At 47.9% G+C, this 22460-nt stretch overlaps 2 long non-coding RNA genes across 2 annotated transcripts in view; both read left to right on the top strand.

The window, feature by feature from the left end:
- The first annotated feature begins 2483 nt into the window (after positions 1 to 2483).
- LOC135822423 (uncharacterized) overlaps positions 2484 to 22460 on the top strand; it is a 66839-nt gene continuing 46862 nt past the window's right edge. The window contains exon 1 of the long non-coding RNA XR_010554490.1: positions 2484 to 2549. This is a non-coding gene — a long non-coding RNA (uncharacterized LOC135822423). The remainder of the gene's footprint in view (positions 2550 to 22460) is intronic.
- LOC135823342 (uncharacterized) lies at positions 4049 to 4886 on the top strand. Its single transcript, XR_010554674.1, has 2 exons — positions 4049 to 4364; positions 4742 to 4886. It is a non-coding gene; the product is annotated as an uncharacterized LOC135823342 (long non-coding RNA).

Below are 22460 nucleotides of genomic sequence, written 5' to 3'. Positions count from 1 at the left end.
TCCCAGTGACCGAATCGCCAGCTCAATGGAGAAAGCCCACTCCTTGAACTGCGAGGGCTTGCCATCGAAGATCGGCGGCTCCTTAGCGTGCCGAGGCTTCCCGGACGAATGAGCGGGCGGCACAGGGAGCGGTTGTTGTCGGTTGCTCAGACGGGCGCTGACTTGGCGACTGGCTTCACGGACCTCGCTGGCCAACCTGAATAGCAACACAGAAAGAACAAGGATCGCCACGACAATGGCGAGCTCCAAGAACACCATGTTAACCATCCTCCGCTACCAGTGTAACTGTTTGAAGGTATTCTTGGAATAGACAATGCTTGCTCAAGGCAACACAACTGATATAGGGCACTTCGTGCCCTAAGGTGATAACGCGAGTGCAGACAGGATAGGGAAAGGTGCAAGATACAGAGCTAGAGGGCAGATAAGGTTAGCGCTAACAGAGAACTGTTACATTATCCGCCAGCACCTAGAGAAAGTAGTCACAGAAGTAAATGCAAGTATGTATGGGAGCCGTGTGGTTTCCGTCCAGCACTGCACTATCTGGTGCATACATGGCGATACAGGATGTGTGCACGCATGCCGGCGCCGACTTGCACAAGTCACACGTTTTCACCGTCACTGCTTCTACCAGTGTGCGCGCAGTTCACTCGATTTTTTCGTCTACCACCAGGAAATCGCCGTGGGCTGGTTTCTGTGATCATTTTCCTTCTTTGAAGAAGGGCTGAGGCTTCCTGCAGCTTCATCTGCGAAAAGAATTCGGGTGGACACACCCATTCCCATAGCGCTGCATATCACATCCGAACCAGTTCCGTTATTTTTACAACGTTTCGGCACTTGGCCATCGTCAGGTAATAACAATGAATACCGTGGAAGCCACACAAGAGCAGTATATACACGGTATTCATTGTTATTACCTGACGATGGCCAAGTGCCGAAACGTTGTAAAAATAACGGAACTGGTTCGGATGTGATATGCAGCGCTATGGGAATGGGTGTGTCCACCCGAATTCTTTTCGCATTTTCCTTCTACGGCGATAAAGCGCGAGCCTCAATGTTGTAGAATCCTTTTGGTTTAGGCTAATTCGAGGCCGCTGAACACGAAAATCGGGTGTTCCTCGCGAAGCCGAGTACGGATCTGGTCGAAATTAGTACTTCGAAGTGCACCCGCGCCAAGCGCGGAGGCATTATTTTTGGAAGCATGGCATGTGTAGCACCATTGGAAAGGTAATGACCTCAGCTACCTAATAATAGCATCGACACGGCCGAAAAGGCCGCGGGAGAAGATACTCGGGCCGCGAACTGCATCTCGAACTGCAGCCACGAGGCGCCCATTCACTTTGTACACGCGAGCTGTGACTGCACTTTTCGCTTTTCAGTGACCGGAACTGAACTCCCTACCCAAAGGCTGACCGCCTATAGGGCTTGAAAGTGCTACGTCACAGCATAGCAACAATTTCAAAAATTCAAAAATTGGATCCACTTGGATCCAGTTTTCAAGTATGGATCCAAGCACATTTCAAGCCGTCTTACTCTCGGCAAGGTGATGTAACCAGTGAAACTGACTGATTTGGCTACTGGGGGCGGGGTTACAACTGGTGGCGAAATAAAAGTCACCCCTGCATACGACATGAGTGGGTTGCTATGCACCCACATACTGAGGCAATAGCAAAGTCACACCTTAGTGGATCCAAAATAGAAATCTGATGTCAACTTAGTACTCCCTGGCCGTTTTTGACGTCATCACTTTCAAGCCCTATTGTGTGGTCCGTCGCATTAAAGGATGATGGTACAAGAGAGTACAGATATTCAAATCGGCCCAGCTTCAGTTGAAGTGCGCCAAGTATAAACTAATTTAGAAAAGCGATCCTGTCAGCTTTTCTATTATTGTGTTCACATGGCAGAAAAAACGACACCGCTATGCTACGTAAGTTTCTACGTAAGGTGCTCGGTACTTCACTTAGGCTACGTTAGTTTCTACGTAAGGTGCTCGGTATACCGGTATTAGATCTACCAACGGGTGGTAGCCGCGTGCTGTGCACGTGCACGGCAGACATTGTGTTGCATGCCGTGCAGTCCGTTTTCGGATGTGCATGCGCGAGGAACTAATTCTTTGGAACTGCTTCTTGCATGAGCTGTTTCGGATATTTCGTGTCCTGGCTTATTTCGGTTCGGCTCTGCTGAGACCTCTTTTCACGGAATATTACTCAATGACAGGTGAGTTGACCAGTTCCCTTTGATTCATTTGCTTGTGTTGACTCTTTCATTTACGAAAAGTGTGCTGATTTTAGGTGGAATACAATAAAATAATAATGGAAAAGCTGACAGGATCTCTTTTCTAAATTTAGCTTTTCTGCTGTCGAGGCCTCCTTTTACGGAATACTCAATGACAGGTGATCTCTGAGTTGATCAGTTTCCTTCAAATCATTTGCTTATGCTCACCCTTTCATTTACGGAAACGTGTGCTGATTTTATTCGGATTTAATAGATCCATTCGTATCTCTTTGCACTTGCCAACAGTGTGCGAAGAACGCGAGTTCACCTTCTTGACGGTAAGGCTTATGTTGCTGCTGAGGCTTAGATGTGTTGTCGAAATACTCATGTTCATTGTACATTGGTACGTTACAAGTAAGGCACTGGTCATGATTGCTTCCGGCATTCCGTGCTCCGATCATGGGGTAGAATCTGAATTTTGCAGTGGCATAGCATCGTTGGCAGTTCCCAATCTGGAGGCGAAGGTTCAAGGACGCATTGGCCGAGTACTAACGTTAGTATGCAAAATAAATTCGCATATCAGGGAAAATCTCCATTATGGAGAGGTTCATGCATTCAGTGACTTGTTTGCTTCATACGAAACAAGCCAATGGGTGCAGTCTCGTGAAAATCTCGTACGATTGGATTTGTTTACTCGAGTCTGGGCTGTTTGATTTGTGAGTACCGCCGAGATTGCACTGCCCCAAATAAAGTTGCGTGCCGGTAGAGCAAGAATTACGATCTGCAATCTGTTGTACCTGCAAGAATGTGCTGTACATGTATCGTATTTTCTCTGTTGTTGTTTCAGTTGCCGTCATGTTGCTAAAGAAAGGTTCAGTGACTCATTTGTTTCATAAAAGACGAGTCAATGGTTTGGTCTGGCTTAGAATCTTTCGCTGTAGAAGAAATCTATTCGTGTCTCTATTGCAGTATTGGAGAAATAATTGTATTCACTCGTTATAAAAATAGGGTTAAGACAAACTCACAGAGCAAATGCCATCGGTCCCTTGATGTTCGTCCTAAAGAGGTTTGACTGGATATCATTCATACTCCCCCAAAGTCGTGTAACATGTTATTATTATGGAGTGCCTTGTTTATCTCTCAGTACCTCCAACCATATATCCTTGCCCCTTATATCCTCAGGATCAGTGTAGTTGTTGGAACGAGGTGTCGGACTCAGCAATGTATTTGTTTACATTTTAATACATCTTTATTGTTCCTACTTTGCTGTGTTGTTTTAGATAATCGTGGACTTGTAACACTTTGAAGTCATTGAACTGCTTCCAAAAGTTTTACCGACATCAACAGGATTACGATTTCACTACAATATGATGCCGGATGACCTTATCACGACAACCCATGACTACAATTATAAACACAGAATCAACAAAAACATCTGCGGCGCGCACCTGGTTACAATTCTCATGTAAATGTGATTTAGGGTGTGGACATCTGAATTTTCTGAAAGACAAGACAATTTTATGACAGAGTCATGGAATTCTGCAACATCCACAGAATGACCTGCGTATAAAAAAAAGTATCACCGCCACTACTCATATGATTCCCCGGCAGAAGAACATGAATACATGTATGCAAGACTAGTTCCATTTTCTGCAAGAAAAGGCTTGCACATCAATGCGTATAATACAGCGAGTTGTTCGTCCAGCAACTAACTTTGAGTCTTTCTTCAACACTTCGTAGAGCAGCCGCGCAAGGCCTTTCCTTCACGTTAGGGTAGCGATCCTTCCTAGATGCTATCGCCATTCATGGGGCTGTTAAGTGTGACGTCACGGCCCCTTCGATACGCATAGCAACGGAGAGCACTGGGGACAAACAAAAGTCGCGTCCTCTGGATGGAACCAGTTGTGAAGGGCAACAGCATCTAAATGACTGGAGAGAGAGCAGTTTTTCTTTGCTTTTTCGTCAAGCGATTGTTGTCGCTCTTTACTCCTTGTTCTTTCCTCTACAAATCTCCTGTAGTCGTCGAGGGCCTTCATAATGGCTGTGAAATTGGCTGCCCACTGTAAAACTCCGTGTTTGAGAGTGCTTTGAAGATTCTTCGCCTCCTGATGGATCAAAGTACGAGCGCTCCCTGTGGATTCGATTATATGTAGGTGAGTTGTTCAAGAAATCAGTGTCTTCTTTCTGTCTCTGCCCTCACGCTGGCACAATATCAGCTTCTATATCCATGACAGCCCGCACCTCCCGTAGACTGCATGACTTAGCTGTATTCTCGCTATCCGTGGTGATTGAAGACCCATGGAAGAAGTTGTTCAGAATGATGTCCTGAGAATATAAAATAAAATAATTCCAGGGAATTGTTACAGGGTATTTTGGAAGGATGGAGAGAGAGAGAGAGAGCACTGTTTGAAGTGTTTGTCTCACTGTAATTACTCCAGATTATCGAATGGTGTATGATCTACTCGATATTTTCCGCAATGGTTTTTCCTGATTTGCGGGATCTCTTCTTTTGCTGTTTGCGTGTTTACAGGAAGTGACTGTCTGGTGTATCTGCACCAGATCCTGGCGAAATGAAGTCAGATGCAGAGGCAGGGTCGTCCAGTGATGCAACACTGCCGTTCTATGTGCAACGTCACCGCTAATTCCCCCGGCGAAAACACAAACACGTGAAGAGACTACAGTATTGACCGTTCTGGTAATGAATCGTGACTGCTCGGACAGTCAATAATCGAAACACAGAGCACCAGCGTGATGTTTTCATATTGGGAACCACACACCAGCTCAATTCTCAAGCCCAAAAATTGATTAATACAAAACACAGAGCGACGCAACAAGAGATCATCCGGCAACCAAACCAACCTGGGTCTGATGCACTGAATAGTCCTGAAATATGCAGGCCACACAAAGCAGTGCAAGCACAGACTGTTACAAGGTACATGCATTGCAGAACAAAGTGTAACCAAAGATACACAGGGTTATAGCTGCACACTCGTGCATGTGCTCGCTCAGCCCAAGAACACGCAGGATGATAGAAATAATCCGGGGGGAACACGCTAATGTCATGACCGGGGAGTGGGCCAGACATACTCTCAGGATTCTACAATTCCAGGTTCTTTACGGAAATATACCAGGAGTCCAGATACCCATTCCTCACCCTCACCACACAAGAAGACCAAAGCTTCACTCTAGGACCAAGCTCAAACAACAGAGAAGCAACAAGAACAACAACAACCAGCGATTGATGCAAAGCATCGAGCTATATACTACAAGACCTAGTAGCGTGCATGGCGCGGAGCGAGCGAGTAGCCAGCAAAGCATGAATAGTGATAGGTTTCACAACACTATTGATCGACACATCGCCGCCATGGCAAACACTTCATAAAGACACATGCATAAGCAGACGGAATACAATACAGATAATGACATTGTAGCAACACACGGACACGACACTAGCACCGAAGTAAGCATCAAGACGTAAATAGTGCAGCTCTGAAAAAGTAAAAACTACATTGACATGTACATTGGTGTGCCGAGTAGTATCATCCTTGATCACCCATCCAACCAAGACGTTATCAGGTCCGAGACGCCGAGATCCCACGCCGAATGTGAAGTGCATCTAGCCTTGAACCTGTTGCACAAGGCACACACATATGACAAAAAATGACATCCACTCCGATTATTTCCAGAGGGTAATCATAACAGAACACAGAAATGAAACCACGGGCTCAACAAAGTAAACGCAAAGGAAATTAGTTAAAATAATCCATGAAGTGCTATTTTAATTCCAGCGCTGACTGCAGTGTGGCGTCATGGCCCGATACCCGCTGAGCATAGACACAAACTCCATTTGACAGGGGCACGACATACTATTTTGGAATAAAGTCACAGGGGCGTAGCACCCGCTACGACTGGTACGACCATGGCCGCACCACTTTTCGAAAAGTGTGGTCCGTCTGGAACGTGCAAAACCATAATAAAAAATCAGGATCCATCGATATTTGCATATGCGCATCAGACCTTTTTCTAGACTCGTACTCGTAGATCTGTTATGCATCTGCAGTCGTACTGAGTACTGTACTCGACTGCACACTGCGCCAGAAGTTCCCAGAACGCAGGATTTTGTGTCGTTTTAACAAAATTTTCCCAGGGGGGGGGGGGGCCGCCCTCCAACACGGCCTTCCGCCGCACCGACCTTCGGTCGTACCACTTCCAAAACCCCTCCTACGCCCCTGAGTCATAAAGTACAGCACTCCATTGACATGACAGACACCTCGTGCAAATGCGTGGTCTGTTCATCCGGCCAACTCGGCCACGCATGAGAGTGTGTGCATGTACGCGCGCACGCAAGCGCGCACGTGCACACACACCATGTATTCGGTGCGTATGGCGTACCTGTTGCGGAGATAATGAAGATGGACTCATTATCATGATGTTACATGTACATGTACAGTGTATGTTTGAGTGTAAAGTAAATTTTATTTTATTACACATTTCTTCGACACAACTTACTCCATATCTTCGCATTTCTCATAATCCATCCATCTACACTCCGTCTCAATTGAGGAAAAATTCTCCCAGGTATACACTAGTCACCACAGCCATGTGATGACATTGGGATGGGTCCCAAGCACGATTGCACTCTCCAGTTACAATATAATTTATTTGTCCAGATTATCTGTGAAGACAAAATGCAATGCATAGCGGCAATCGATGGATGAAGAGAGAGTTTGTAAATGCACATATCTTTCCACTTGTTCAGGAGCTTACCTTTTGGAGTTCACATCGTTTACACGATCTCTTATGCTGTCTTGCACCTTGGCTTTGTTGACCATGGATACGCCATCCCAGAAGACATTCTACAGGAGCTACTAATGCAGAGCGTTTTTCACGCTCGATCTCGGCGATCTACCTCGTCACGCCAATAAAATCCTCCGTGACACTGGCTACAGTCACAAGAGACGTCTCAGTAAGGTAATGAGCACGACAACGCCGTCGAGATCAAGGACAAAGAGAAAACAAAACACTCACTGAAAACAGCAAAGAAGAAACGAAGAAATGTACACGATTCCTATATGTTGCCACTGACAACTGGTTCGGTGGAGACGACGCTACTTTTGTTTGTCCCCAGTGGGATCGTTGCTATGCGTATCGAAGGAACTGTGACGTCATCACTTAACAGCCCCATTGTTACTTTTTACTACAATGACACTCCAGTAGTGTTTCTCCGAAAATAAAATCAGCTGCCATGGCATTGGTACTGAATAGACCCTTTGCACAATAACGGTCACGTGATCCGAGACGGGGCATCCTCTTCGATTTTTGTGCAGAGAATCAGTTGTTGAGCATGGTGGAACACTGTATTTTTCCATTTTGGAGATGGAGGAGAGAGTGTCGAGTGGTTTGCCATCGATGGCTGTGGAACCCGTGGACGAACTGTCAAATGAAGAATGGTCTGTGAAGGAACTGAACAGTTTTCTGCTGAATGAGGGTGCGTATCTGTCTGGAAAAAGAAGGAGTCTTTGGAGCGGTAAGTTTTCCGCATTCAGTGGATATTTCGGATTACTGTAGATTGAACTATTTTTCTTTTCTCTACCTTCTCTCCTCTGTCGATGTAGAGAACACTTCTCTATGCAGAACCCTGATGCTCCTAGAACTAAGAAGGGCACCACTTCCTCGAATGTACTTTCATCATGCCCAACGTTTCATGCGTCCGACACCCAGTGGATGAGTGATGAACCTCTGTTTCCCAGAGTGAGTGCCACACCACCCTTGCTCGTCTCCAACGCAGGGGCAAGTCGCCGACGACAGTGAAGAGGGAGCTGATGGAGTAGTACTAGTGAACAAGCCCGTGGATAGTATCCATGAGTTTTACTTTGGTGGCTATGTGCATAATGTGAAAGTCGGTCATATCGTGCACACAGCCACAGCTCGAACTCAGATGACTTTCTCCGCACACCTGAGCGATGAGGCTGCGTCTCTCTCCACTTCAACATCAGCAGCTCGAGCAGCGCCAGCAAGCAGTCGATCCTCCAATAGCGAAGACAGGGATGGGTCATGCCTTTTTCTCAAGCTCCAGAGTCTCTTGGCAGGGCTAGGGCGTTCATTATCTTAGCAAAAACAAGGATGAAAATCGTTCCGAGCACAACACTGTGAACGATATCGCAGCACTGCGGCCCTCTTCTCGCCAGATAGCCAGGATTCCAGAGTGTGGAATGCCAGCATCACCAGGGAACGCATGGAAAGACGAGTGGGTTCCTTAGACTAACGTTAGGGATGACGGTTGCTGCAAACAAGAACCCAACAGTGGTCCTTGGAAAGCACTTCGAAACTTCTTCCTTCAAAACTAAAAAAACTTCAAATGAAAAAAGGCTGGGGAGTACATACATGAACATCGCGTCGGGACCGTGAAAACACAGCCTGTCACAGGAAACTTCATCACGTCCTGCAGCAAACCATGCATGCTGGTTGCATGCCAAGTGTGCAGCGCGTGCACAGCATGCCCCGTCTCGACCCCTCTCGCTGTGCAAAGGGTCTATTTTGCAAGTCTTCAATCCTGAGAGGTTTCGACCCGCGTGATTTGTGCTCTTACGTGAACGTCAATTTTTTGCGTCGACGCGAGCTCAGAAAGAGCTTTCGTTTCACGTTGCATGGGAAGCACGTCATTTCGCTGACGACAGGAGCGAAAACTGGGAGCGAAAACTTCAAAAAGTGAAAAAAGTGATTTTTGGCGAGGCCAAAGTCGCACAAATATTATTTATAGCTAGTTTAGGCAAAATCGACAAAATCGAGTCAATAATCCCAACCTGATAGCAAGGCTAAATTTGAAAAACTCGCGTTCACGTCGAACGTGAGTTGACCTCAGCTCACGTCATGAACGGGAGTTTCGACGCCAAAATTTGCCACACCGACGTGAAATTTCACGGTGTAGTGCAGAACAACGTGAAGCGAAACCTCTCTATTGTTTGCTTGTACGCGCTATCCTCCAGTCATGTGGCGTGAACAGATTGCTTGACGTGAAAGGTAGCGATCAGCGAGTCGTGATCGGACGCGCACGCGGACGTGTCTGAGACGTGAAACGAAAAGATTGTTTTGGCGGGTAGTCTGCAAAAATTAAAGGGGAAGTATACCCTAAAATCAAATTTCCACCAGTTGTAGTCTTCGGGGTGCTGAGTCGAATGGTCTTGGTCCGAGTAAGCTGAGACGCTCCCTTCCTACTTGAATCCCAATCGAACTCGCGCACTTCCACCGAAACTGGGTGACTGCGCCCTACTAGATGGGGATTTGTATGCAAAATGTCACTAAAAGCGCCATTTCGTTCTTATAAAAGCACAGATGACCGCGATTGGCCCATATGTTGTAGTCTTTTGGACGCTGAGTCGACTGGTTTTGGTCCGAAAAGGCTGCGATGCAGCGTTCCTCCTTTATTCCCAATCGAACATGGTTGAACAAGCGGTCACGTGCTCCTGCGTACACCAGTCAGCTGGTCACCGTGCCTGCAGGGTACAACTTACTTATAGGGGAAGTTAAGGCAAAAATTAAAATTTCACCAGTTGTAGTCTTCGGGGTGCTGAGTCGAATGGTCTTGGTCCGAGGAAGCTGAGACGCTCCCTTCCTACTTGAATCCCAATGGAACTCGCGCACTTCCACCGAAACTGGGTGACTGCGCCCTACGAGACGGGGATTTGTATGCAAAATGTCACTAAAAGCGCCATTTCGTTCTTATAAAAGCACGGATGACCGCGATTGGCCCATATGTTGTAGTCTTTGGGACGCTGAGTCGACTGGTTTTGGTCCGAAAAGGCTGCGATGCGGCGTTCCTCCTTTATTCCCAATCGAACATGGTTGAACAAGCGGTCACGTGCTCCTGCGTACACCAGTCACCTGGTCACCGTGCCTGCAGGGTACAACTTACTAGCCTGTTTGACCTTTTTTGGGTGCAGTCCTGTCACTCGAGTTGAACCCGAGTTGAACCTTGGTGTGAAAGTTGTCACCTGCTGGCGTGGTGACCAGGCGATTTGGGCACCCAGGACCACGTGACCGCTTCTTCAACCATGTTCGATTGGGAATAAAGGAGGAACGCTGCATGCATCGCAGCCTTTTCGGACCAAAACCAGTCGACTCAGCGTCCCAAAGACTACAACATATGGGCCAATCGCGGTCATCCGTGCTTTTTTAAGAACGAAATGGCGCTTTTAGTGACATTTTGCATACAAATCCCCATCTCGTAGGGCGCGGTCACCCAGTTTCGGTGGAAGTGCGCGAGTTCGATTGGGATTCAAGTAGGAAGGGAGCGTCTCAGCTTCCTCGGACCAAGACCATTCGACTCAGCACCCCGAAGACTACAACTGGTGAAATTTTAATTTTTGCCTTAACTAGCCTGTTTGACCTTTTTTGGGTGCAGTCCTGTCACTCGAGTTGAACTCGAGTTGAACCTTGGTGTGAAAGTTGTCGCCTGCTGGCGCGGTGACCAGGTGATTTGGGCACCCAGGAGCACGTGACCGCTTGTTCAACCATGTTCGATTGGGAATAAAGGAGGAACGCTGCATCGCAGCCTTTTCGGACCAAAACCAGTCGACTCAGCGTCCAAAAGACTACAACATATGGGTCAATCGCAGTCATCCGTGCTTTTATAAGAACTAGTCGCTTGGGCACTTTCAATTTTCAAAAGTCCTGTGTACATTTGAGTCCAACATTTCTAGCGCTATCCTAGCTGATAGAGTGGGTCTCTAGGAGTGTTTTGGCACTAGGGTGCCATCTCGGAGCTGGGGCATAAGGGAGCGGCGAGTGGAATACTGCGTGTCCAATTTCCTGTACAATTTAGATCATGTAACCATGGTAACGGCGCTGACTCATTCAAAGACTGGCAGAATTTACGTCGTATTGTCGACTTTCCGAGTTGCCTATGTGACTGTAAAGTACACCAGGCACGCAGATACATTGAATGTTTGATGATAGGATGATGTGGACTGTATAGACCTCTTCAGGTTCCTGAAATATCATACTATTTTTGGTTCAAAGCTAGCTACACACTAGAGCACAATCAGGTATGTACAGTAGAAAGTTACTCCTGTGATTAGTTTATACTATTGCAGAGTTCCATTACTAGATTCAAAGTTCCATAATGTGTGCCAGGATTTTATAGTTTGGTAGTATGAGTCCGTGATGATGCCCGAGCACTCAGTGTGGCATGACAAATCACGAAGTGCAGTTGGAAACCGCCTTACTGCCATCAAACAATCATCTCGTTATAACACAATCAAGCCTGTCTACCTCAGATAAGCAAGTGTCTTAGTACACTGTTCTTGATATCATAGGTGTCCTCAGTCATGGGACATTTGGTGATTATAAAAAGTACACAGCAAATGTTTAAAACCGGCACCTAAGAAATCACGGGATGGCCCACGCCTGTTATTAAAAATACACCAAAATGATAAGAATTCTCAAGGCAGAGACCAATGCGCAGCAACACGTACACATACAGTGTTTGCATTTGAGCTGCAATTGCAGCAGTTGGCACTGAGTGTCAGTGACACTCTGTTAACAAGTTACGGCCGCGAGATACATGTATATAGCAAGGAGCATGACTTCATGCCTGGCGTCGCGGGTCACAAGAGAAAACCCGAGCATTAGAAATAATATTAATACACAATGAGAGGCTTTGGGATGCGTCTAGGCAATGCAGTGTAGCCATTCACTGTGGAGAGAGGAGTCAGTGACTGAGATACTAGGTTGTCGTGCACGGGTGACTTATAACCTAGTTACTTGCAGTGACAGTATCGGTAGGACTAGTAAGTATGCTGGCATAACCTGTACAGGCAAACAGTAGAAATAGCATGGAACATGACCAGGTACAAGTGCACAGCGAACATACTGAGGCGCGCTGTCGAAAAGCACGATGGAAGTGGTTGACCTGGAATGTTCTGTTGGGGACTGCCAGCTACACTTGGTTGAACGCAGCTCACTTCCCCGGTGTAAACACTGTAAGCCAACACACACAAATACATGACCTGTCTCAGCACCAAAGCCCGAGAGAAGGGAAACATCTGCCAGGCACAGAACGCGTTCACGCAGAAGATCTGTGATGGCGTGATACTTCTATGTACTATGGAAGGCTATGCACACATATCCTGATGTAGACTATCTTACAGTATGTTTTACATGGAAGCTACCTTGCTTGGACCAACAGTGTACAATCATGCACAACACACAGCCATGAAAAACTTACAAGTAACTACCTGACACTTGACTAACATTCACACTTGAAACATACTTAGGGAAATCAAACAGGCCTTACCATGACCAGAAATCCATGGAAAGCTGATGTTCAGCAGTTATTCCGCGATCTCGTGGGAGGGGTTGTCAACATCATCAGTTTGACCATCTTCATCATCAGCACTGTCTTCATTGTCTCCATGAAGTGTAGGTGCTGCAAGCACTTCGGACACAGCATTGTGCGGATTCGCGCAGGAACTGCATTGGCATGCATCGGTGCAAGAAATGGAGGACTGTAGGCATGAGCACCGGCGCGTTGAACATCCAGTGGCGCAGGCACACCGGATGATCGCCATCAGCTCTGGTGGTGTAGGAGGAAGAAGACCCCACATGATCATGACATTAGAGTCGTCTACCCTCCATCCATGATCACTGATGCTGGGTAGGTCTGGGGATGCGACCAGTGCCCGTTTCCACACACCAGCCTGGTAGTTGGCCCGTTTGACGTGCTGCTCCAAGCTATCGGCGCATGGTGGGAGCTGAGCAGGGGGTGGGGACCGAGAGCAGAACGCCTTGTACCTGGCCTCGTTGATGCTCTCGAGTTCAGGGTGACCGTAAAGGTGGCAGACATACTTCTCCACTTCCTTCTGGAGGTTGACTGGCAGCACGAAATTGTCGCCCATGTGTGCTAACGCAATCTGGTGGCTTTGCTTGCTCTTAAGGACTTTCCACGCCTTCTTCTTTCCTATTCAGTAGAAGGAGCTGGTGCTGTCGCAGCCAGTGACCGCATGGAGGCCAAGCAAAGCTGAACACACCGGTGCTCCCAGCTTTTCAGCGACAGCAGAGATGTCCACGATGCGTGAGGCTGCCCGTCTGCCAGTCTCAAACAGCAATCGGGCTGGAATACTGGACGCTAGAGCAATGCACAAAACGAGGACGTTGGTGTCGGGTGACCGAATGACCACTGCCGAGTAGTCTGCACTTGCATGGTAGGCATGAAGCAGCATCCGCGTGTTGGCCTCCTCCTGTGTTGACCGGAGGTTTGGCACCTCTTCATACGCTACGTGGTCACCGTTGGCCTTCAGGAGGTAGGCCATGTCCCGGACTGTTATGACAACGCATCCCCCTTGCAGTAGCTGTGCGCACTCTGCAGATTTCCAGTGGTTGAAGAGGAACTGCATGAGCTCCTCCTTGTTGGCACCATTTTTCATGAACAATTTCCAGTTCCTTGGACATGGCTGGTCAGGCCGCAGAATTCTGGTGCGCACAGAGCCACCCGATGCACGCCGGCCTCTCTCAGCAGCCTTGATGGAGACATCCGGGTACCGATCGCCGACGAAGTCGACGCGCCAAGTTGTAGCCGCGCACTGCTTGCCTGCATCTGTGGCCTTTGCGAGGAGGTGCATGGCCAGTTTATCAAACGTGCGTGGCACGGACACAAGACCTTGTATGGTGGCCATTGCATCCAGTACAACAGCAGCACCCTCCGTAGGACGCGTGGCCAAGCATTGACGATGTTATTACTCGCACTGAACGATATGCATTGGGTCAGTGGCTCCTTTTTCCCACTTCTTCTTTTTGACAGGTGCTGGCAGAATAGGCACACATTTAAATCTGTCTGGCTCCCACTGGAACGGGTCCGCTTTTTGGGGGGCTCAACATCTCTTTGCTCAGGCTCGCTGTCATCACTGTCATCATCATCATCATCATCACCTTCACTGCCTTCGTCGCCACCAACAGCCTCGACGGGCCGGAGAGACTCAGCAACGGCTGTCTTCTTCAAAGTCTTTTTGTTTGTGTACCACTTGTAGCAGGCTTTGTGGTATAGAACTTCGCCGCAAGTTTCTCTATCAAGATTTCCGATCGACATCCAAGTGTCATCTCTCTTCGTCTCAGCTTCATTCCATAGGGTAGTCCAGGTAGTCTCCGTCAAGCGCTTGAGAGGCTGATGAGCAGGCAAATTCGGGTTGTGACAAATGCATTTCACTCCTTCACCTGAAGCTTTCGCCAAGGAAACAGTTTCCAGCCCCAAATCGTCTGCCATGTCGAACAAGACAACTAACAACAGGAATCATAAACACTTGCACCTTCTTATCTGCCATCTACCTGTCTAGGTTGTCGGACAGATCGGCAAAGAAACTTAGAGAGGCCATGCGATCGGCATTGGATGAAAGCAAAAACACAATTGTCGAACCAGTCAAGTAAGTTTGAAATTTAGTCGTGGGCGGACGTCATCATCCTTTTCACTTGCGCAGAATTCGCATATGCGTGTTTTGAGCATGCGCTTAATTTGCACAGTGTTCGTCTTCGTATTCAAACAAGTCGCCGTAACTCCCTTCAGCCCCAACGCAGAAAAGGCACCCAAGCGCGAAATTGTTTGCCCTGCCGATCTCCAACACGTCCAACCACCCACGAAATGTTGGACTCAAATCGACACAGGAAATCAGAAACGAGCACTTTTTGAGAAACCGGCCAACTGACTAAACGAAATGGCGCTTTTAGTGACATTTTGCATACAAATCCCCATCTCGTGGGGCGCAGTCACCCAGTTTCGGTGGAAGTGCGCGAGTTCGATTGGGATTCAAGTAGGAAGGGAGCGTCGCAGCTTCCTCGGACCAAGACCATTCGACTCAGCACCCAGAAGACTACAACTGGTGAAAATTTGATTTTAGGGTATACTTCCCCTTTAAGTGACGGTCCCTTTAGTTCTTCGCATACTAAAACACAATAGGCGCGGCGGCGACGCTGCTAGCGCCCACTTGGATGAATCGGACGACAGTGCGGTGGCGAGTAGGGTCCAGCGGATAATGCCGGCATTATATTCGGCATTATGAGAGTATCCGAGCATCAGAGCATTATGGAGCATTAGAAAGGAACAAGACGAGCATTATGTGAGGTTTGAGCGGCATAACGAGTTTCTTAGTGGATAATTTCGGAAAATATCAGGTTTTTGACAACAATCGGCTAAAGTCATGAGGTGTAACGCCATGTATTGTGCCGGCACATGACTTTGTGATTGTGTAGACCAGGGTAGACACGTAACATCTTTAGCACCAATGCTACATTTACCTGACTACATACCGGTACATGTAATGCAATTGGTACATGAAGTCTTTATGTAGCAATGTGGTCAGGTAAATGTACAGGTGATGTAGCATGCCAAAATTGCAACTGAGGTTGTTAAACAGAATCTGTAACGATGATTTTCGAGGAGTTCTTTTTTTAGACATCATGGAGAGCCATGGAGGAGACTAGACGTACGCGAAGTGAATATCAAACAGACGAAGAGGAGATTTCCTGTTATGCCATAGGCTCTGGCCAAAGCATTTCTACTATTCTCTAGCGATACTGAAGTAAACACTGATCCATTGATAAATTTGGACCTGGATGAAGGAGCGGCTATAAACAGAAAGAACTTGTTCCAAACAACTGCCTTTGCCGAGTCCAGCTCAGCAGGCTCGAAAAGAACTAGAATTTCTCATGGACGCGGTACCAAGTCGACTTGAGTGCTCAGGAGCGCGTGTCTTACTTTTCTGGTGAAGCACATACAGTTTGTCGTGGACGATTGTAATGCAAGGCCTACAAGTACAGTCAAGTGCTATCAGAAAAGAAGAGTATTATGGCCAACCATTTGTCTCCACGGAACCGCAGGAGAAGAAGACAGCGCAAGCAGAGGATGTAGAGCGGCAAAATAATTTCTGATCACGTGTTTTCAGGATTTCCGCAAATTGGAGGGATCTCGATCTGAGATCGTCCGGCTCTCAGGAACTGGCCTCACGTGAGCTGTTTCAGATGAAGACATTTTCACAGAGTGGAAGCAGTGACAGCTAGCTTGTCTGCAGGCATGAATACCACTTCCCATGATATGCTTCTAGCATGCAAATGATCACCAGCAATAACGGTTTCACCTCTCACTACATGGATAAGCAAGGGAAAAGATTTGATACGCCCACTGTTCAGCCACAGCCCTGCATCAAAGTTGCAATGGAGAGCAGCCAATGGAGACGCAATCAGGTCTTATAGTGCTAAGAAGTGGTGGAGTTCGTGAGAGATATTGTAGCAGCTTCAGAGGCAGATCGGCTAAATGCATCCTTTTTCTGGAATTAAGTTTGACAATGTGCAGCATTTCTTCCATTTTTGTTTCAAACCAAGAGCATTATATTTATAGCCCTTGTTGAAGCATTATAATCAGCATTACAGGGTAGTTTTTGGAGCATTATGATTAGCATTATACGAACATTTTCGGAGCTTTATCCGCTGGACCCTAGTGGCGAGTGCATTCTCCTTCCTCGGTGAACACTGCTGGTCACCCTGTTTGATGATCCACCAAACACCATTGGTGCAGGCCGCGTTTTTCGGAACCAGCGATTTGTTCGTCCACCAACAATTGAAATTAATGTTTCTCACTTGAACACTCTGTAGAGCTGTTGCTGTCGTGACAAGGCCGTGTATACTACTATATATATATATACGGGTTCTTGCGGGCCCGGTGACCTCTCACTTATCCATCATCTCGACGACACCCTTCCTTTGGCCCGTCAACACGGCGCTAGTCTCATTCTTGCTGGGGACTTTAACGTTCACAACCGTGCCTGGCTAAACAGCTCAAAGACCACACCGGCGGGCGAAGCACTTGAGGACACTTGTGCCGCGCACCTCCTTACGCAGCATGTTCAGACTCCTACTCGTGGCGACAATACCCTTGACCTCGTGATGTCTACCTTCAACTCCCCAGTATTGACAACCGCCACACCCCCTCTTGGGCGGTCTGACCACGTTATCGTTCTATCCGACTTCGTAGGCATATTACCTTGCCACGAGCCTGCAGCAAAGCGAACTGTCTGGCGGTACAAGAGCGCAGACTGGCATCGCCCCCGAGCTTTCCTTCGCAACTCTCCATGGCACGACATCATAACTGATGACCCGGACACCTCCTGTGCGCGGGTAACCTCCACTATCAGAGGCGCAATAGCCAGGTTTGTCCCATCTAAGGAACTTACCACGAGGCCGAGTGATCCAAAATGGTGGACACCGGAATGTACAGCTGCTATGAGGGAAAAGGACAAACGTTGGCGTTCCTGGAGAAAACATCCGAACGATCCTTCACTCAAACAAGCTTTCCTCCGCTCCGTTACCACAGCCGTCAACATCCTAAGGCGATCCCAGGAAGCTAAAGAGGCCAGTATCCGTCACAGCCTGTCCACGGGCTCACTCAAGGACAAAGAATGGTGGACCAAGTTAAAGTATGCTAGTGGGGACGGACGTAACACGGACATTCCTCTCATTGTTGATGCGGGCGGACGGGAGTTGGCAACAAGCCATGAGAAATCGGAGGCCTTTGCCACCTTCTTCTCCAGGAAGTGCAGTGTCACTGGCCAGGATCTTACTTCTGACGACTTACCTGACCTTGGTGCAACCGGAGCACCGGCACTCGCAGCCGTTCATTTTCGCCCCGCCACTGTCTACCGTCTGCTAGCGCGACTCGACATATCAAAGGCGACTGGTCCTGACGGCATTTCAGCCCGGGTCCTGAAAGAGTGTGCCAAAGAACTTGCGAAGCCTTTGTCCCAGCTATTCGCTCTCTGTTTCAGGTGCGGAGTTCAACCAGAATCTTGGAAGACAGCTAACGTGGTACCGATCCACAAACGGTCCTCGCGCTCTGTTCTGAAGAACTACCGCCCTGTCTCGTTATTATGCATAATGTCCAAAGTAATGGAAACTGTTGTCAATCGCCAACTGATGAACCATCTTGAGCGCCAGCAGCTCCTCACTCCCCACCAGTTTGGGTTCCGTAGAGGTCTCGGCACGGCAGATGCACTACAGGCGCTTCATAACGCCTGGGTGGACATCGTTGGCCAAGGTGGCGCGGCACGAATTCTCGCAGTCGATATAGCCGGGGCCTTTGACCGGGTCTCCCACGTGGGCCTCCTCTACAAGGTCCGGCAGCTCGGCATTTTTTTTTTTTTTTTTTTTTTTTTTTTATTGGGAACACAGCCCTACAAAGAGACATGTGGAGACAAACACAAGACAAGACACAGGGGATGTAGGGACGACGTGCCGATGTACAGGGAGCAACTCGACCGACCAGGGGTCTCGGCGTTAGCGTTGCAACCTGGCATCGAAAAAAAGGGGGGGTGCATGGTCAGGTAGCAAAAATAATAATTTGGTGCGAGAAAGGGGCGCTAGTATTGCACCAAATAATATAAATTAATACGTGTAATGACTAAACCAGAAGGGAAAATGAAGAAAGAGGACAGTAATCATACCAAGCAAGTAGTAGTAGAGAGGTAAATACTAAATGGGTCTCAAATCTCAATATCATCGTCACAGGTACTGTGTGGACCACAGCCATCTCTTTCGGATTAGATCCTTACATACGTTGACCTTGAAGGTTTGGAGGCGTCTTGAATGAGGCTCGTGAAGCAGGAGGTCCGCAGGCAGGTTGTTCCAGGGTGTGATGGCGAAGAAGGGGAAGGATCGCAGGAGGTAGTCAGGGGCTGTGCGAGGTGGTGTCCACTTCAGCTGAAAGGCATGGTGCGTCTGACGTGTTTGCCGTGTGCACATGCTAGCTACGGCAGGGGGCTTGGTTGGTGGCAGCATGGCCTTTACCTGGGGAGGCCCTGGAATGTAGTGCAGCTTGAACAAGTATGACAGGGCTGCCACCATCCGACGAAGCTGAAGACTTTGGAGGATGGTTCCAGGTCCCAGGAAATGCAGGGCACGTTGCTGAACCTTGTCCAGCTGGGCCATGTTAGTTGCGGCTGCGCTCGACCAGGCCAGTGGGGCATATTCAAGTAGGGGTCGCACGAATCCCTTGTAGACCATTACTGGCACTCTCCATAGCTGGCTATCGTCTTATCTTGACGGCCGTTCACTCCAGTGCTTAGTCGGCGGTCAGATTTCTTCTCTCTACCCAATCTCTGCAGGGGTGCCCCAAGGCAGTATATTGGGCCCTACGTTGTTTCTAATATACGTGAATGACGCTGCCGATGTTCTTGATGGCAATGCTCAGCTTGAGGCCTACGCGGACGATACAACGCTATACAGTCTAGTATCCTCAGCTCAGTGCCCTCGGGACGCTGCACACACCTTGCAGGTATCCACAAACCGCCTGCATGAGTGGGGTTGCCGGTGGAAAGTGTCTTTCGAGCCAAGTAAGTCACAGGCTATGACTGCTACCCTCCGACGCACTGACCTAGACCTGCCCCAAATCCTGTTTGGTGGTACCCCTGTACCGGAGGAAACCAGCATATCACTGCTTGGTGTTCGATTTGACTCCAAATTGTCCTTCGCTAGTCACCTCAGGACCGTGACCATCCGCGCCCAGCAGCGCCTCGGCTTTCTCCGACGAGCGGCCCACATTCTAACGCCAGCTGGCCGAACGACTGTCTACAAGGCATTCGTGAGGCCCCTGATGGAGTATGCCCCGCTTGTGTGGATGGGCGCGCCAGCCAGCCACATCCAACGTCTGGATAATGTTCAACGCCGCGCACTGCGCATCATTGGCCCTGGTGCAATTCTCCCCAGTCTGGCTGTCCGCCGGACTGTTGCTGCTCTCTCGTGCATGTACAAATTGCATTTCATTACTGGTCCTCCTCAGCTACTTGCTGTATTGCCACCGCATCGCGTTTCTCCAGCCAACCCCAGAACCAGGAACCAGCACAATAATGCCACCAGCCACGCCTATCAACTGTCAGACACGCTCCCTGTCTCAGCTCCATCCGTCGTGAAGCGGTCGTTCCCGTACTGCTGTATTGGCGCATGGAACTCCCTTCCTGACAGGCTGCTGTCGCAGCGCCCACACAAAACACGTTTTCAGTCATTCAAGACAAAGGTCTACCGACACCTGAGAGACAGCAACTGGTACTGGGCAACAGATTCCCTGTAATTTTTCGAGCTCGTCGCTTGCCGGACCCGCTAATCCGCGTACCTGGCCTTGCTCAGAGTGCTCAGCTGTGTTTTGCATACATGGAAAAACTTGTTATGATTCTTTTCTTTTCTCTTCTTATTCTTTTACCAGGCGTGGGCCATCCCCTGGATTATCAAAATGGGTGCCTTATTATTTTTCTGTTTTTTAGCTTGTTTTCTTTACACTTCTTTGTGGGAGTTTCGTTTCAGATCTATTAAAAAAGTTCATAAGTTTTGGTTGATGAAGTTGACATGTACATTGTACTGTCCCTCCAGGAAATCGCGATTCCACGGATGCAACAAATTTCGCGATTTTGGCCCAAACCCGCGATTTTCAGCAAAATCCGCGATTTCCCGCGTTTTTTGTTGTTTTCTGCACTATATCTCACATGTTTCATGCACTTTTCACACAGTGCTTTCCATGATCCTGTAGGTTATTTGCGCAGTATGACTAGTAGTAGCAAGAGTACATGAAAACCAGTACTCTTGGTAGTAGTACTACTCCGGAGTAGATATACGATGCAACAAATTTCGTGATTTGGCCCAAATCCGCAATTTTCTGCAAATAATTCCGCGAATTCCTGGCAAGTTCTGCATCATTCCGCACTTTTCGTCGCATTTTTTGTTGTTTTCTGCCGCAATTTCTTGCGCAAGTTTTCGAGAGTTTTTTCCGCAAATTCCCGCAGGGACAGATTGTACATCAATCCAAACACTGATAATAAACAATCTCTTTTCATCTTGTTTTTATTTTTCTAAACACCTACCGGTACTTTTACCCATTCTACTTCCCCATAGCTAGATCTAGCTTTGCTTTACATTTCTGTTTCTTTTTCCTGGTGCGTGCTTGTGGCATTGAAGCCGAGACCTTTGGTCGGTGGAGCCCCTGGTACCTCACCATCACTGCTGCCCAGTGCAGCCCCTGCTCAGTAGCTGTTTGTTTTTGTCCACATAATTATTTATTTTACGAGTTGGGTTTGTGAATAATAGTAAAAAAAATAAATAAAAAAAAACTCCAAATCTACATGTAGGATGAAGAGTAACAGTTAATACTGCTGATAATGAAGTTTGCGCTCGTGGACAATACAACGCTGTGTGAAGTAAATTGTGGCTCCACAATCGCTCAGAATGCTAATGTGTGTCCATGGAGTACTAAAACGCCCAACGTGAATGAAACGGACAACAGCAGCGGCTAGAACGTTCTCCTTCCTCGGTGAACACTGCTACAAGACACTATGCTTGATGATTCACCAAACACCAAGTCACCATCGTTGGGGGCTAATTCAGTAGTTTTCCGGCACCAGCGAGTTGTTCGTCCAGCAACTAACTTTGAGTCTTTCTTTAACACTTCGTAGAGCAGCCGCGCAAGGCCTTTCCTTCACGTTAGGGTAGCGATCCTTCCTAGATGCTATCGCCATTCATTGTTACTTTTTACTACAATGACACTCCAGTAGTGTTTCTCCGAAAATAAAATCAGCTGCCATTACTAGTACTGATCAGCTGAGTAAAGAGTCAGTACTCTCACATGTTAACAGTCAGTAGCAGCTCGGCCTAGCGCCTACCTGGACTTGTAAAAATTTATTTTGCAAGTCTTCAATCATGACAATCATTGTATTGTTTGCTTGTACGCGCTATCCAGCCATGTGGCGTGAACAGATTCAGTCCGTGCGCCAGATTCAAAAAAGTCGTCTAAAAGTTGACTTTTCATTTTCCGCACTGGGCAGTTTGCGGGTACTTTTTGAGTCGCATTCTCAATGGTGGACAATTTTGGAAAATGGTTTTGTGTCTATGGCTCGTTTGTTTTGGCATTTCGCTACCTGTGTGGTGAGCCTAAAAATTGCGCTTAGCCGTGGCAACGCACTGGTGTATTCCGTTTTTCAGCCAGATGACTTGTTTCGCTGTGGTCCGGCATCTTCCTAGATTCTCAGCCGTCGTCGAATTTGAGTATTTTCGAAACATTTTTTAGGGTGCAGGCGTGGGGCAAGGCTTTCACTCCCAGCCAATGGCACCATTTGGCATAACTCAGCCCTATGAAAACGTCACCAGGCCCTCGTTAGTGTCCAGCCCATATTTCCAAAAAATGGACTGGACTTGAAACTTGAGTGTACAGACAGTACTATGCATTATGCACG

Source organism: Sycon ciliatum, chromosome 8, assembly GCF_964019385.1.
Source record: "Sycon ciliatum chromosome 8, ocSycCili1.1, whole genome shotgun sequence".
Taxonomy (NCBI): Eukaryota; Metazoa; Porifera; class Calcarea; order Leucosolenida; family Sycettidae; genus Sycon; species Sycon ciliatum.
This window is presented reverse-complemented; position numbering and strand designations above follow the sequence as displayed.